Source organism: Anarrhichthys ocellatus, unplaced genomic scaffold, assembly GCF_004355925.1.
Source record: "Anarrhichthys ocellatus isolate YVR2014 unplaced genomic scaffold, GSC_Weel_1.0 scaffold9, whole genome shotgun sequence".
NCBI lineage: Eukaryota > Metazoa > Chordata > Actinopteri > Perciformes > Anarhichadidae > Anarrhichthys > Anarrhichthys ocellatus.
In genome coordinates this window covers 7,427,293-7,445,669 of record NW_022280039.1, presented here as the reverse complement: position 1 = coordinate 7,445,669, position 18,377 = coordinate 7,427,293, and the positions used below count along the sequence as shown (strand labels likewise).

Below are 18,377 nucleotides of genomic sequence, written 5' to 3'. Positions count from 1 at the left end.
CACACACACACACACACACACACACACACACACACACACACACACAACCTGACCTCTGTTGCAGTCCCAGCTGATTGCTAGTCCTTCCAGGCATTGTTTGACTTGTAACCCCGACCTTTGACCCTTTTGTGGGTTAGAAAGCCAGGGCGCATCACCAACCGCCCTCCACCTCGACTTTCACACTGGAACAGACTTAATGACCATTAACCCGTAAATGCCCCTACACGCACACACACACACACAAAGACAACCACTCCCTCACAGGAGGACGGACAAAAGGACTGATCCCACCCATCATCTCCTCTCTCGCTTCCTTGCAAAACAAACACAGCAGCTACCGGCAGCTCTCTTCCTTCCTTCCTTCCTTCCTTCCTGCAACCCCGTCCCCTCCCATTTCCCTCCACCTTTTATTGCTCCGGGAGCATTTGAAAACACACACAAATACGCACAAGTGCAAACTCTCTCATACACACACACACCGGAGCTGTTTCACCTAAACAGAACAAAACTGGATCAAACGATTTCACACCTTGTGGACGGTGGGATGAGAGCGGCTCCAGGACTTTTATGCCGCGCTAGACTATGAATCATAGCGGGAGGTTGGAGCAGCACTGGTGCATGAATGGTTGGACACGTACGAATTTCTGAGGCTGCCAATATCCGTTTTTCAACATTCATTCAGTTGAAAATTTAAAAAAAGGATCCCAACAAACTAACTGTATAGTGCTGAAAGCCTCTGAAATATTAAAGAGAGCATCATGGGACAATGAAACTCAGTATTAACTATTATTAAAACCAAGGCTTATAGCTCTCTAGAATGGAGAATGAATAGCAGTAATTACTTGTAACATGTCTCATCAACTATAGAACAGAATGTCCTGAAACATTCATGTATTGAGATCACCACTCTTAATCACAATTATTCATTGATTTTTGGTACAAAAACATTCAGGTTTTTTTTTTACTATTTTGGCGATCCCCTGACTTTTAATCTAACGCCATCATTATGTCAAAGTTTGCTTGTATAAGTGAGAAACACGTACAAATCAACTTGTTTCAATCAAATGACGTTGCACCAACATGTGTTTTTGACTTGTACGACTAAACAATAGAAAAGAATAACTTTAATAGCGTGATGGTGTTATTACGACCTTTGACCAGGGAGGGATCACACATCCAGAGGATGTCACTTCAAAAGACAAATGGGGTCCTATAGGAGGAACAGTTTAATCGTTGCCACGGTTCAGCTTTTTGAACTTTACTTTCAGAGAGAGCTCAAGATCAGTTGTGCAACAACATGATATCTTTCCACACAGAAGGATTCACTGCCAAATGATAATTTGTAACCCGAGTTCAGCTAATATTCTGGTGGTTCAGATGTTATCTGAGAGTCTGTGAACCCACCAGACAGCCTTGGAAGCAGATGTATCATATGATAATTTCACCAATTTATATGATTTTATACAGCTGAAACATTTTGATCAGAGATGAGAGATCAGCCCTCAAAAAACCTATTTTGGTGATTTGAATCTAAACTCACACGGTTTAAGTCTCTCAGCAGCTCTAGCTAAATAACGCCTGAAATATGAATGTAAAAATATACAATGGCTCGGCTTGGGCAACATATCAAAGAGGAGATTTCAGAGTTCCCGGTTCAAGTCCAGAGCAAAATGGCTGTGAAACTGGAATGAAATAAATATCATGTTACAGCGCTCCCTGGTAAACTGATGACTTGTGGGATATGAAGTGAGGGACGTCATCAAGGACTTTAATTCTTTTGTGCTATTTCTTCGCACTTATTCACAGTCTTGCTGAGCCATGCGTGCAACAGGGCTGTAAGAAGGTTCCGCATTACTGAGAAGCTTTTCCCCATACAGTGACAAGAACGATGAAGACAACAGAGCTTTTATTCAGAGTGATCAGTTAATGGAGCAAACAGGGACACTCCATTGACAGTGAAACACACACCCACATACTCAGCATCTGAGAGTCTTTGTACAAAGATACGCGTGGACATTTAAAGCAGGTGGAGTGTGTGTTTGAAGGCAAGGTTTAAAGCAATAGCAAGCACGAGTGAGCCTGCAAGTGATAGCATTAACTAGCATAGCTGAGAATATAGGTGGGAAAAAAACGAGTGTTGCATCTTTATGTTGACCGACTCACATTAAAGAGCTGTGTGTTTATGGCTGCGTGTGTGGGTGAAGTGCTGGCACAGATGAAAGACTGCTTGATCAGCTGCATGCTGCAGTGTGTGAATGTGTGTAAGAACTAATTTGAAAGAGTACGTGACTGTGCAAGCAGCAGAGTCCTTCTGAAACATCCAACGCGGTGTTATCATCTTCTAAAAAAAGTGTTTGGAATACCCCTTTAAAACTGCTACCATCAATATGCGAGCCACCCATCAAATTTCATGCACCTGAGCACATGATTTCCCATATTTGCACACAATTAATGATTTGCTAACCAGCAGCGGGGCATCTAGCAATTCAACTGCATCAAGTTAATGTCATTGACTTTCCTTTCAGATGGTGATTGGAATTCACCTCCCATCCTAATTACCTCAAACTGAAGCGGAACGGAGCACCGCATTTGACTTTAAACAATCTATTTCCACTTGATGGAAATGTCAAAAAATAAAATAATGTCCTCCCATGAGAGTGTGAAGTGCAACATCTTTGCCTCCCTCGCTGCCACCTCCCCCCACAGCCCTGCTCTTTCATGTCTCCCCCCCTGGGAGATTCTGCAGGCCTTCAAATCTTCAAATCTCCATCTTCACTCCTTTCATCCCTGCTGTAGCTCTTGCTCGCTCGGCCACATCACCCCCCCCCCACAGCTCGCCTTGTCCGTGTCATGGCATGGTTGGCCGGTCAGGCGTGGTCGGCTTATAATTCTTTGATCGGCGCTCTGATCTCTTCCATCAGTGCCAGGGGCTCCCGCTGATTACAGATGAAATGGATCTGATTTGGACTCTAACTGCGGGCCAAACACCTGCTCAGACCCGAGGAAGTGATAGAAGAGGAGGTGCTGTGGAGATGAAGCCAGAGAGACTGACGGCCAGCTAATCGGACGGCGAGACCATCTGTGCCTTTGGTCTGTAGCGGTGAACGCACGCCTGATGGAGTCAGACCTTAATCCAATCATTTGGGGAATGGACGTGGCATGGGGGTATTTAATTTCAGCTGTTGAACTTTCAGTACAAAGATTCAATTATAGTTGATTCCCAATTTTACTGATAAGACCATATTTGATGCAGTAACCAGGAGACGTGTTACAGAGATTTAGATTTAAATTACTGGGCAGGATAATATGATAACACAAACGTTTTTGACAACTTTGTAAAGCTTCTAACCAGATATTCAAGCTGCACCAATACATATTTAACATTGTGGGCCAAATGGCTACATATAACTTGAAAGGGGCCTCTCGCACTGATGAATTCATAGAGAATTATCACAGACTCACAGTTCCATTCGGCTTCAGTGTTTTAGAGCGTCTCGTTGTAACTTCAATGTTATACATTGTTCACCAGCTAGTGGCTGGTGAACATAGTGGAGCATTTAGCACCTTAAGAGATAGATACATCTGTTAGGAGGTGGGGAGACCAAAACAGATAGATATTGGACTTACATTCTTCAGGTGAACATAATTCCAAATTAATGCCAATGTTGTAAATAGCAACGGCCATCATCTAGTCCATCATTACCTCCTCCATCACCAGTATTCATATCATTCGCGCCACTGAGAAGGTGACTGGCTGCAATCTGCAGACCCTCCAGAACCCTGAAGATAGTGGCAGACCACCCCCACACTGCACACAAAGGTTTTTAATCAGTCCTCTCTGGCAGGATGCTGTGGTCCATCAGGACCAAAACCCCACAAAAACACTTTCTTGCCATCCGCAACTGGCTTCATAAATGAAGCCCGGGACCCCCACTGACATGGACTCTTTTTTCATTTTTCATTATTTATGTTTCTTGATTTTTGTAATGACACTATGTTTATGTTATGTACCAATACGCCTAAGCAAATTTCTTGTACGTGACAACCATACTTAGCAATACACCAGATTCAGTTTTTCTATATTTGAGAGGTATTTGACTGAATCTATGAACTCCCTTTGCAGCGATTATTATCTACCTCGAGGAGCTGAAAACCAAGCCGAAAGAAATTCATTAGTTTGAGTGGAGACTTTTTTTGTTCTGTTCGCAAATGCTTTTAATCATTGGGTTTCAAGCCTGTACCCAAGAGGTTCATGGTTTTAATTCCAGCCAATCACTACAGCAGCTAATTTCACTCAGTATCAGTCTCTGGTGAAAGGTGCTAATCAGTAAGAAGAGCAGATCTGGTCATGTGCTGTTTGTAGAACTCTACTGTCTGAAGCTTTCCACCCTGTTTCCAGTTTGAAATATTATTTAAAAAAAACCTACATCATGGTATATAGAAACAAATATAACCTAACTAACCATAGTGGTTAGATGAACGTATACTTAGGTGTCACTAGTTGTAGTTATTCTCAGTGTAATATATGGGACACGGACTATTGCAGTAAGAATGTAAGCAACGTCAGTTAGTGGTGTGCGATATGACAATACTATATCGTAAACGATTAAAATGTCTCTAGGATCTGCCTTTACAGAGGGATCGTTAGCATTGTGCAAAAGCAATATACAGAAATGGGAAGAGCGGTTCATGTGGATATTGAGAAATCTTTGGAAAGGTAACTGGTGAATATCGAAGGACATTTTAAACAAACTTTAAAGTGTTTGAGAGTGGAATTTGGTGTGGTGTTATGTCGAAAGGGCATATATTTTTAGACAAGAAAAAAAATCATATAATATTTTTTCCACATCGCCCACCCTTAACATCAGTGATAGATTCCCCATCTAGCTACATCAACCAGATTACTCGTAATCCTTTAATCTGACTGTGGAAACCATGTTTTTCGTTTACTTGAAATGTATGAAATAAGATTACCTCAGAAAAGCCACATTAACCAGGTTACGTATGTGCGAGCAGACACAGAGTCTGTGTTTTTCTCTCTCTCTCTCAGTCTGTCTATCAAGGGCTCCCTCTCCCTCTTTTCTCTCTGGTCGACCTTGTGCTGTCAGCGCTCCGTATGTTGTGTCTGATGTGCGCACATGAGGGCAGAGAGAAATGGTAAAACCCACGTGCACTGTGCCCTGCCTCGACCTGCCTGCATGGGGGAGGCTGGGATAGCGCTCGGACCTTTCATCAATACACATATCTAAGTGTGTGTGTGTGTGTGTACTACTCAATGATCACCATAAAGCCACAAGTCGATCAGTCATGCTCAAGGCGACACACAAACGCGCACACTTTCACTTTCATCCAGACGAACTAGTTTTTTTGGTGCTTATTTAAATACTAAATATAACTGCTGCACAGATATATGGCCTATACAGAAATATATCTGCATAAATCCACATATATTTATGTGGATGTAACACTGTGCACACATGCACAACATAAAAGGATTCTTTATCACGTGTCATATGCACACCCGCTCATAGGCTACACATCTTCAGTCTCACCACTCGCATATGTTGCAACCTGCTCCTCGCACACCAGCGCACTAATCAAATCACTCCCGCAAATATGCCCTGTTCCCCCGCCGGCCACATTCAGACAAACAAAAAAGCCGACAAACTTTCTCTGTTGTCTTTCAAAGCTCATTAAAAAGCATTCACTGCTGTACGATTTAGCGCTGTAATCAGCTCTGAATAATAGAAATGGTCATATTGAGGCCTGCGGGCACCCGACGTACTGTCTCATTTCGGGAAAAACAACCGCTGGGCGTGTGAATGCAAAACACTGTGACACACACACACACACACACGCCCACGCACACAATATCTCCCTCGCGCTCTGGTTTCACTCTCTGCCTGCCAGTCTCTGAAACAATTGTATTCTGGCCTGGGGAGACCGCCTACTATGCTCCTAAGGTGTCTAATTGTCCATCCAGTAGCACTCTTTCTCTTTCCCTCCCACTCTCTCTGTTTTCATCCCCTCTCTTCAGGTCACTTCTTTGTGCTTCTCTTTCTGGAAGAATTCAGGAGTTCACGCTGAGCCCAGAGCCCTGGATCCCAGTGAGGTGCCATGGGGCAGAAAGGTTACACCTAGCTGGACTCCGATAGAAACAACCCACACACCTCAGTAGCAAGTCGGCAGGAAGGGAGGGAGGGTTACCCTGACAAAGAGATGAATAGAATGACAGCAGATAGAGAGAAATACAGCACTGAAGGGAGGAGACACGACAGACTTGTGAGAGTGACTTTGTTGGCTGAGGGATAGTAATGGTAAAGTTTCTTATTTAGACACATGAACTAGCTTTTTTGATAAACTTATACGTAGCATTCCGGGGAACTAGCAGAAATGGAATATCATATTCATAACTATGTTTTCATCAGCGTATTATCTCCTAAAACTAAGAATTCTTGTTTTTTTACGTTAGCTTAGAATGAGCCTTTCATATCTACATAGGGAGCGGGTCCTCTTTACGGAGTCCGCCGTGTTGCATCGCCATGTTTCTACAGTAGCCCAGAATGGACAAACCAAACACTGACTGTAGAGCGAGCCTTTTTGTCTTTTCTTGTTTCCCGCAGGTTATCCGGTTAGTTACCTGGCACACTTGTGAAACTGTGGTTACGTGAGCTACAGAGTCCCCACACCATTGTACCACCAGCCGCCATCTGACTTCCGTTGTGCCTACGACTTTATTGAGGTTTTGCAATTGCCGGCTCACGTTTGATCCTACACGCTGGACCTTTAAGGTTAAGTCAATGAACAGCCATCACTGCATTCAAATAAAGCACTAACGGCTCACAGCAGAACTGTTTAGACAATTACACTTTCAAAAGAAAAGTGACTTAATGAAACTATCCACCAGCCTGATAAACAACCGACCAGATGTGAGCAGTAACACACTGCTTTATAGTTAACATGTGAATCAGTGATGTTGTAGCACACCTGCCATAGTAATCAACTGTACATGCCGCGGAGCACACAGAATGGCCAACAACTTTGGAACGTGCTCACAGGCCACGTGCACAGCTGTGTTGTGTCCACTAGTGCTGGTTGACATGAACACCGACAGGAAGCGGGAGCGGTTTAGCGAGCATGCAGTGTGTTCTGCAGTTGGTTTCACACTGAATATTGAGGGGAGAACATTAACCTTTAGCTTTTGGAGGCATTTGGTGACTAGTCATTACAAATATGGAGGTCACCACCCCGTCTCCCACGGCGATTATGCGCTTGCACTTTTATTCTTTTACTTTGCTGTTTTACTTTCCATTCATAAGCCATTCAAATCCCTGGAAGGCAAGCAAAAGCTGTAAAAGCAAATAGCGAGAGACACTTTTCCCTGACTCAACAACTACTAATAAAGAAACTGCCCTTGAGCAAAGCACTTAACCAAGCTAGGTTCAATGTGCTCAGTGACTGAGAGAAGACTAGACACGATGAACGAGTTGTGCTTTTGGTGCTGGGCAGTTCCCAGTGGCCAAAATTAGCAGACTGTGGTTGTACTGGGCAGCTCCCAGGAATGAATGTGCATTTACTGTAAAAAAGAAAAAATGCAAAGCAGGACATTGCTAAAGAAGCGTGTGCATACTCAGCAGAAGGAGATCCTTCCTTGGATGAATAAATGTATGAAGAAAAATCTGCCAACGACAGCTAAACAGTTAGGGAAATCAACACCCATCAGCTAAAAATGCACCTGGAAGACATCCAGTACATTACAGCAAAGACAGATATTTGATGAAGAGAAGAGAGGTGCAGTGAAAGGTGAGAGGAGTGAGAAGAGAAGTGGGCCTCGGCGCCCTAACACAGGGTCTATTAGAGCCTGAGTGGGACCATTAAAAGGGAAAGACGATACATGAAACTTCATACAGCGCTCCTCTGGCCCGGCTCTACATTAACCACTGCCTGCTCTCTACTTTGTTGAACACTCGGGCTGATCGATAAGCAATGAGGAGGAAGGAGAGGAGGGTATATAGGAGGTGGCGAGGCGAGCAGGAGAGAAAAAAAAGTCCAGGTTTACGGGAAGATAAGCTGGGATCGATAGAGAGACAAGGACTGCTGCTGCTGCGTGGAGAGAGAGAGAGAGAGGACGGAGGAATGCGAGATGCGGCAGGCACACGCCCGTCCACCTCATCAAACCCGACGGAGGGGAACCCGTGTGTGCCAGGACACTTGGGCGATGTCAATATACTTACAAGTGGCAGCAGAGGCCTCTTGTTACTGCAACAGAGTTAACATACTGTAAGTCTCAAAGGAAAGCCGTTACTCAAATACTGGCTGATGTGATTAACGAGCCTAAAAGCATTTCATCATAACGTACATTAACACAGCACTGATTTAATCAATACAATAACCATGATATAGAACCATTTTTTTAACCAGGCACAAACAGAAATGTAAAAAGACATTGGTGGTGGTTGAAACGCAACACTTCCTGGAGAACATTAAAAGCCTACCAGGAAGGAGCAGACATACTGTATGCTCTTTGAGGCACTGTAAGTGTTTTAACGTGAAACATAATTGCAGGGAGACAGGGAGTTGAGTCACTAAAATATTATACAATATACAAAAAAAACAAAAACAAGATTAGGAATAAAGTATGTGGTGTTATATTACATGAGCAGTACATTTATCTGTGGATACCTGACACCTGTCACCCAGCCTTGATGTACATAACCTCCACCTTCCTCTTCCTCCCTCTATTGCTCTCTCCATCTCCCTCCTTTGACCGTAATGTCCCTCTTTATTTTTCCTTTCTCCCCCTCCTCTCCTCCCAAAGCTCTCGGTGGCCATGATAGCACCCTGTCAGGGGAAAGCTATTTATGATCGTCAACCAATATCCTCACAGAGATAAACGCGCAGTATGAGAGGTAGAGAGAGAGAGAGAGAGAGAAAGAGAGAGACACTACCAGAATTATTAGAGAGAACGGGGGATATTGTGACAGTGTGTGAGAGACATACACACACATACACACACTTGCAGAAAATATATGCATTGATTAACAGAACAATGTTGCCTGAGGCTGTTTTTTTTCACGCCTCTGTGTTTGCAGCATGTGTGTGTGTGCACGAATCGGCCGTTGTTGTCACGGTATTTGTGTGCGCTTCAGTGCATCCCTCTCTGTGCTCTGTGTGTGGAAGTTGGGATGCAAATAATTACTTGAGTCTAGTACCACTCGCTTTGACCAAACCGACAACGGATTGTAAATCAGACGGCCTCATACACCAGTCTCTCTCACATACACATCATACATGATGATATCCAGCGTTCCACTATGACAAGGGCATGGGCCTGATTTTAGGAGTAAAGAGGGCACAATGGAGTGTTGGTTATGGATTACAACTCCCGATTCTATGGAGATTTGTTTCTCAGATCTTTCAGACAGACTGTCCTTACTGTTATTTACAATCGATCACATTGGATCGCACTTTAAAATCTGATTTGAGCGAACAGAGCATCCGAACTGAGACGCGTCTGTAGAAATACGATTGGAAACGCATTCCAAACCACCTCAAATGTGGTTTGGATCCATATTTTGTGTGTTGTTGTTTTTTTGCTGTCCACCCTTTTGTAAAATCAATCTGGATAAACTCTGGATATGGCAGTCTGAACAAGGCCTATGATTATAAAACGTGTTACCACAGCCTTAGACAGCTAAGGCTGTGGTAACACATTTTTCTTTTGTTGCCAGGAAGCATTGACTGTCAAATCCGTGAGCTCCAAGATCGGTTCTTGCACGCATTGGGATCCGAGCAGCCAGAACGCATGCCGAAGTGGCCCGGCTCGCATTGAGTTGGGATGTGGACAGCATGAGGGAACAATCTGGACAATTTGTCAAAGGTAGGTCCCCAAAAACGTAAGCTTATTGTGACACATTTACCCGACATATCAGAATTAAAATTGGTTATTGTGCTTTCAAATGATTGTAATCTAAGAAAAAACCTTAATTGCCTTATCTTTTTGATTGATATCCAGCTTTATACCTTTTCAAATGTTAACTCTAGCTATAAATATAGAGATAAAGTGGAAATTACATTATATATTTTGATGCATTTAGACTAAAACTATAAACTCATAAAATCAGTAAACCTTAACTTTAAATTCTGTGCATGGCCTGCCGTATTCACTTTGCTAGTGGCAGTGCTGCAATCCATCAATTCCTCTTTTCTTCTTCTCCTTCCTTTCTTCCTTGTTTTCCACTTTTACCCTTCGGCGAAATATGGCTGCCTCACCTTCACTCACACATACAAGAGGAAAGGGTGCGAGCACACACTCTCAAACCCATAACCATCAGCATATTTCTGAAGGAAAATGCCCTGAAATCTGAAATCCAATATCCCACTCAAATTCTACTTTTTGTTTGCTTTCTTATTATCTCCCGGCTCAAGCATGCTCTCCTCTGCTTTCTCTTTGTCTCGCTCCAGTCTCATTTCTTTCAAGGCGTACCTGAAAATACCTGTAATTTCCTCATCCTGTTTTGAAAATGACCACTCCCGTCCCTCCTGCATGGTTTTCCTTTCCTATTCACTTTCTTTTGATTCTTCGCTCATTTTACATGCCCCCCCCCCCCCTGAAGGTTTCAGAGGAGGCAGAAAAAAGATGCTGCTGTTTTTCTTCTCCACCCGTTCTTCTGTTTTTACGGCCTTACTTGTTTTTCTTCTCCTCCCTCGCGCGTCTGTGTGCTTTCTTCTTGATCTCCCTTTCAGGTTGTTTTTTCCTGCTTCTCTCTCGTCTTTGTGAATGTTGAATCGAGACACTTGACTCAGATGAAGTTCACATTGGGCTAAAGGAGAAGAGGAGAAGAACAAGAGAAGGTTAATGAGTGACGGGGGTGGTTGTCTGTGTGTCTGTGTGTGCGTGCACATAAGTCCATGTGAGATTGGCACGGCTGCTTTAATCATTTTAATGTCTCTCTCAGAGGAGACCTGGCAGCCATAAGCACACGCATAAATACACACGCATACAAACAGCTGTTCTACTCAGATGTACACAGACAGTTGGTGAACTACTGAAGCTGGCGAGTTGGCCACGAACACGCTAGCCAGACAGGGACATGGCAGCCCTAGTCAGTCACAATAGAGAACCAAAGTAATAAAGCAGTATTTTTCTATGGGAGCTGTAGTTTTAGGCAAACTATTTAATTGTTGTTTAGTTTTATTAAAGGTTTCAAAATGCTAATTGATAGATAGCATTGAGTTACGGCAGCTAGTGGAACAAATGCGTCTCTTGAGCATTTTGGTCGGGCACACTTGTATCTATTGTTTTTTTTCGAAATTTAGATAGATGAAGCCAGCTTTGCAAACCAGTGAGAAAAAAGAGGAACAAAAGGAGAGCCGACCTCTGCAAGTGGTTTGAGTGGTCGTTCAAACTTGTATTCAGAACATATGGCACCATCAACTCCTGTCTGAAAATCATCCCTCATTTGTGGAGCAGATTGTACAAAGGGAGGTTATATAAAAGTGGATGATGCAACAGAAAAACAGCTAAAAAGCTACAAAAGCTTCCTCCATTTGGCGCTCTCCGTTTCCTTCAAAGATAAGCTATGTTGCTGTTGGTCAATGGCAAATGGCATGAACCATACGTGCCGAAGTTCACAGAAGTTGAATTTGATGCGGAAAATGAGCAGACATTGACTTGATTTTCTGTTTTAATTGCTGTTTTGTGTCCTAATACGCACATCAAACACACACTCTGACATACAAAGCCACACACACACCTGGACGCTTAAGGCTGCTCACATTCATTGGATCACACTGCAGATCACATAACTAACTGCCAAGTCTCAGCCGGTGTGTGTGTGTGTGTGTGTAGGTTGTGTGTGTGTGTGTAGAGGCTAAGATTCATGTCAACATCAATGGCTCACTAATGACGAGGAGAGCGCCGAGAGCCAAGCAGATACTGTCGGTAACGTATGGGCCAGCTAGTGTTACACAGAGGGCGCATACAGAGCCAACAAAAAAAAACTCCGACACATCATATAGTTCATTCACTGCTGTCAATAAACTAGACACTGGAAACCCCGCTACACTGTGTGCACACTGCTCTGCACTATATCGACTGGAAAAGCTGTGACGTCCATCAGACTTGACTGATTGAATGCGAGAAACCCCAGAAACCCTGACATAACTCACAAAAAATAAATCAGAAATCTGTGAAAAGCGTCTCTAATTTAGACTTTTTGGCAAATTTATGTGAATGGCATGATGCCTTTGTTACATGAAAACAAAAATAAAAACTGTGTCTCTCCAAAATGTCAACTAAAACAGCTGCATTTTAAACCTTGTAGCAACACAGTAGCTTTTCAAATGGCCTATTTATCCAAAGAAGTAGAAGGATTTTCTCAACCCAAAAGAAATCTATTAATCCTTCATCACTGGGAGGGGACAATGTGAAACCTTCCATTGACTTGCTTTTCCAAAGAAAGAGAGCACCCAGAGACGGGATGAATCCTCTTTTGATGGTTGCAAGAACATAAAAAAGCAGGTTACGTAAAAATCAATTTGATGGCAGGTCCTTCAAAATCGAGTTAGTTTAATTAAATGCGCTTGAAAGTGAATTTAGACTAAATGAGAAACATCACAGCTATGAGTCACTCACCATGTGAGCGCGAGTGTGTATGTGTGTGTTAACTGCTTCTGGTAGAGCGTTTAACCCTTCAGTGAGAGTCTCCACCTGGGACTGAACCGGCGGCGTGTCTGCTGAAGCTTTAGCGGCAGCAAAAGAACTTTAAAGGCTGTTTGAAAAAAAAAAATCTCTCCGAAATGAAATATACTGCTTCTACTGAGGCCACTGGCTGTGCTACCTATAGGACTGGATGAACCCACACGCACACACACACACACACGACTATGTGACAGCACAGCAGCATACTGGCGATCTCTGGTAGATTTTTCCTAAATAAGTAAGTCATCCAGACCTCAGCTTTCCATTGGCTTCATCCAGGGAAAAACAGCAGCCAAACGCCTGCAAGGCTCCACACAAACACACACACACACACATGCAAGCACGTCGTCTACACACAAACCAATGCGCACACATATTCTTCCAAAACACAAACACACACAAGGAGGAAAGGAGGAGAAGGGTCGAAGTGGAGGGGGAGTAGAGGGGTCTGGTTAAAAAGCAGGATTTCAAGAACACCTGCACATACACACACACACACACACACACGCACACACCTCCAGCTGCCTGTGTGTTTGACAGGCAGCACAGTGAGGAGCTGTGTGGAAGCCAGCCAGCCGCTTATGAATCAGCAATGACTAACAGTTTCAACCTGTACTTTCTGAGCTAATCGCCTGCAATGCTTATTGTAAATGCATGCGTTGTGCGTGTGTGTGCGCGTTGGTGGGTGGGTGGATGTGTCGTGTACCCACGTCGTGTGTGAACATGGCAGAGTGTGCCGGACTGTGTGTTGCTGTTGTGTAGGAGCCTTCTTCATCAGGCCCAGTTGTGACAGCCCGGGCCTATAATTGCTTTGCAGCAAATTTGACATTGTCTGAGCTGACAGCACCCTGATGAGCAGAATAAAAGTGGAGTGACGATGTACCCGTCACTTCCTCCAAACTGCCTCGACAAGAGCACAACTCTGCTCCGTTTGATCGGTGCACAAGACAACGCAATGGGATGCTAATGGCATGCAAAGGCCTGAGCTTTGAGCGTGTGCCAAGGTGTGTGGGTTGGCCTGGTAAGCGCGCGCGTGTGTGTGTGTGTGTGTGTGTGTGTGTGTGTGTGTGTGCCAGTAATGGCAGCTCTAATCAGCGACAGGATTGGAAGAGGCATGTGGCAATAAAGCCCAACAAAATGCCTGCCAGTCCCTATTAGAGCCGAGCACTCTCCGAAAGCGTGGCTGACGACACACACACACACATATATATGTATTTACACACACACACATACACACACTCCATCTTGGTGGACATCTGGCCAAGGTCAGAGTGAGATCTGTGCAATGAATGCCAACTGCAAACCCCTTATCACTCCACCCGCCCACGCCTCCTCCACCACCACCACCACCACTCACACCCCTTTAAAAAAGAAAGCTTGAGCTGCAAAGCCTGACTTTACGGTCTTTGTCGCCCTGAGTGATTCGGTCGTAAACTGTGACGCCTCTAAGTGCAGCCTGTTACCCACGGGTTTGGATTTACGGGCTAAAATTAGAGGTGGCCCCCATTTGCTGGAGTCATTATCAGCGCCGAGGCACGACAGAGTCAATTGCCATTGAGATCCCTCATGAGACACGTCCATCCGTACTCTACTGCAGGATCGATTATTCAGTGTTCTGTAGAAATGACTGATATACAGCTGGCCGTTTACCATTTGTCTTCTTCCTGCTTTGCCCTGTGTGTGAAATACTGTTTCTGCTCTGTGTTTCCACTCCTTTCATAGGCTTTGAGAGACATGTGGCTTTGACAATTATTGTTGACATTTTCACAAAGATGCCTGATGTTTGATCAACGATGAATTTGATACCACTTTTATCAGCTGTAATGAATAGCTAGACTCTTGGGTTGCCAGATCGCCTTTAATTGATTGGACTGTAGACTAAAACTAGCAAACATTTCATAAAATGAAGAGTTGCTTGTTAGCCTTCAAAAATTTTAATATCTTTCGGTCAGAAAAAGAGATGGAGAGTGGTTGCACACCCATTGTTAAGATGGCCAGTAAACTTTTAGCTATTTATATTTCATGACTGCTCTAACATTAGCAGTACCAGAGGAAAATGCTCTCTTTGCCAGCTCCGAACTTTGCAACTGCAGCCCACAGCACAGATGCTATCAAAGCCTTTGGCACTGCAGTCGGTCAAAACGCATCGACCGAGTTTTTGGCAATGTGAACGAGAGGGTTTGAAGTCCTATTGTCTCTGCAGCGTGACACGAAAACCCCACAAACTCTGCATTTGTTGATATCAACACATAAAGTGATTGTGATTTTTCTTTTTCTCAGTGAAGTGGGACCTTTCCACTATCATCCATTCAATTCCTCTGCTTGCCTGCGTTGGATGCTTTTGGCAAGAGATATTGGGTTTGAGCTGAGGAGCCGTGATTATTATTCTCACTGTGCCAGAACACACAGGAGCCGCCACGGACACAAAATACTGAGCAGCACCTGGTGTGTGAGCTAAACCGAAGAAGACATACAGGAAGAGGAAAAAAAAGCTCACATTTGTCAATACATCCACAACACACCCACAACCGCTATATATCACAGACACTTGACATCTGTTTTGAAAGTTAAAATAGATGACATCACCACATAAGGGCAGAGAGTGAATTAGTAGAAGTATTTTTGACTTTTAAGAGAAGAGGAAAGCCCTGAAAAACGAGAGGGGTGACTGCTCTGTGTGTGTGTGTTGTGTGAGACATCTGTTGACATAAGAGGGAGGATGTGATAGTAAAGCACTGACTTGGGCCCTGGCCTTTTCATAACAAGGCCCGGGCTGGTGAGGAGATTTATCCCAATATTTGTCTCATAAAGGAGTAAAGCCGGACAAATCCGTCGGGCTGAGGCGCCCTCTGATAGAAACGCTCTACACAGGCCTTTTCACGGGACCACTTTCACTTTGGATTCCTGCTTCTCTCACGGCACACTCTTTATGGGTGTCAAAACACAAGTCAACTTTTTCATCTTGTGAAATGTCAGATAATGATATGAATGCTGAAAAAGCGCTTCTGTCAACTTTACCGTATTGGTTCACTCTTACAGGTCTCATCCCCTCTGTTTTCAGCAGGCAGCTATTTTAAGCTCTGCTAAACCCGTGGTACCCAGCGCCAATCAGCAGACACACACACAGTTAGCAACAGGCTACTGAGAACGTAGAGGAGCATTTAGCAGCTAAAGAGCTTTCTTTCTTTTGTGGAGACCAAAACAGAGCTACAAAGAGAATGAATACTGGACCTGAAACATGACTCCAAATGAACGCAAATGTTGCTAAATGTGGAAATGTGTGAGGAAGTGTTCCTAATATATCATGGATATGTTCACAGCTTGCCACGCTGACGACGAGCCGCTAATAATGAATAACTAAATAAAAAAATAGAGTTATTGAGGTCTGAGATACTTTTTCAGATTTCAGAACGAGCAAGACTTGGTTAGTCACAATAACAAACCGTTTTTTTCTCTGCGGGGTCAATGCTCTATATTGCTCTCGCTCAATACAAAACTGCTGTCCCTGTTAGTACCCTCAACAACATGGGAAAATAGGGTCCAGGTTAAAAAATACAGAAGTACGCTTTAAGTTCAACTTTTTCCACTGAAATATGGAGATTCAACCCTCACTATCTATTAATAGGTAAGGGGAATATTGTACTTTGCAAATCATATTTTGATAAGTTCATCCTGATGTTGATTCCGTATGTTTTGGTCATTTATGTTTCAAAGCAAAGTCACGTGACTGAGTGGTGAAATTGAGCTTGAAAGTGGATAAACAAAAAAGTAGACACTAGCCCGTCTCTTTATTTCTTTTAAGCCTCCATTTCCCGTTGATGCCGTTTCTCTGCCGTTAACAGATACCTACACGTACTAATACACATTCGATGCTTCTTTGGTTGCGCGTTGACACCCATTTATGCAACAGCTAAGTTTCAGGGCATTCTGACCTGTTAGAGAAAGACGTCTTTATTTTCTTAAATGCATGAGAAAAGAAGCATCCATTAAAAGTATACTTTAAAAAGTTTTATTTTTTTCTGTTTGTAATTTCACAGCGTGGGTCCTGACTTGTGTGATTGAACTCTCCAAAGACGACCAACCTTCTATGACTCAGTGTCTCCTTGAAGGAGACCCTGAACCACTGTGGGGGAGCACGCAGCATTTCAGGTCTTGCGTGGGCCCTGAAGAACAATGGTGCCTGCCAGTGAATCAGTGAACACGCAGCCAGTCTCTGCATACTCTGATATTATAGACTAATTCAAGGTCAAAGCCAGAGTGATTTTTCTTCTTCTTCTCCTGTGGAATAACCAGAGGCAGGAATATCCTGTTTCATTAGCTTTCCTCTCAGAGCTGCTGCTGAAATAGCAAATAGCCAGGGAACCCTACATGGGGGGGGGGGAAGGATTATTGACGGAGAGAAAGGTTAATATATGTGAACGTGCATCAATTCACGCATCTACTCCTGTTAGTGTGTGTGTTCATCCACCACATGCATATTCCCATTGGGTAATAGCTTAATATGTGCACATGTGCGTATTTGCATCTGTCCTCTGCGCGAGCATGTGCGTGTGTCTGACAGTAGCAGCAGGAGCTCCATGCATTATCTCATTACGTGGCTCTCCCAGGCTGCAGGAGGGTCCTGTCCCTAATGGCCTCTGTGTTAATCGCGGTGAGGCAGACAGAGGGCAAAATGAGGGCCACCCTCCCCCTCCATGGTAACTGCCAGGACCCCTGGGGGCCCATTGCTGGGCTTGCTCTCCCACTCAGGCGGCAGCTCCAGCCTTGGGGGGCCAATACAAAGGGGAGCTCGACAGCTAAACAAATGATATCACCTTCCACTACTGACCATGTCTGCCTCAACCTCACCTGACTCCACATACAGTCTATCATACTCACCCAATTCTGCTAATCCTAATCCTATCTTTTAAGCATCAGTTCACCCAAACTACAAGCACATATTTTCTCCCTTACCTCTAGTGATACAGTAATGGGACATGCAGATATTTGGGGTTTTATTTTCCTCATGTTTACCACAGTTCTAAAGTGCTCTTGCATGGAAACTGCATTACAACTTGAGTATCTAGTGAAAATGCTGGAGAAGCTGTTTGAATCCTGCACAAACCATCCTGCAGCAACAGAAAGCAATGCAAATATATGGACGGAGAGGAAATACAAGTGAACTGACCCTTTAACCAAGTCACAGTGGTGACAGGCAGAAATACCCTGCACTTTGAAGGAAATGACTCATCTTCCTATTCTTGTGAGGGGGACATCTGTTCTATAACACACAAAGCAGGTAACCGACGTCTACACACACGCACACAGTGGACTGAACCTGCTTAGCCCGACATAATGAAGCACATAATCACATCCACGTACGCTGAGACACAAAGGAGTTATATCAAGACGGATTATCCCTGTTACACACACACACACACACACACACACACACATAGATGAGACTGCATGCACGCAAAGACGCATTATGAGCCTGAGCAGACAGTGCAACAACCTCAGACTGTTGCCACAAGATGACAAAGGAGAACGAGAGAAGACAGGAGAAGGCGTTGAAATTCAGGTATAAATACATACACATTTAATTATTCTTCTCGAAATAGGAGCCAGGAAAAAGCAACTCTGGCCGAGGTCATCTTTATTAATAAACCCTCTGACAACAAACACACTCACATCA

The 18,377-nt window shown here is 43.8% G+C and overlaps 1 protein-coding gene across 4 annotated transcripts in view; it reads right to left on the bottom strand.

Moving 5' to 3' along the window:
- The window catches only part of sema4c (sema domain, immunoglobulin domain (Ig), transmembrane domain (TM) and short cytoplasmic domain, (semaphorin) 4C), an 84,287-nt gene that overhangs the window by 45,746 nt on the left and 20,164 nt on the right, over nucleotides 1-18,377 (bottom strand). For all 4 annotated transcript variants that reach the window (XR_004212826.1, XR_004212829.1, XR_004212827.1 and 1 more), the window contains exon 2: nucleotides 10,689-10,823. The gene's annotated coding sequence lies outside the window, so the exon portion shown is untranslated. The remainder of the gene's footprint in view (nucleotides 1-10,688; nucleotides 10,824-18,377) is intronic.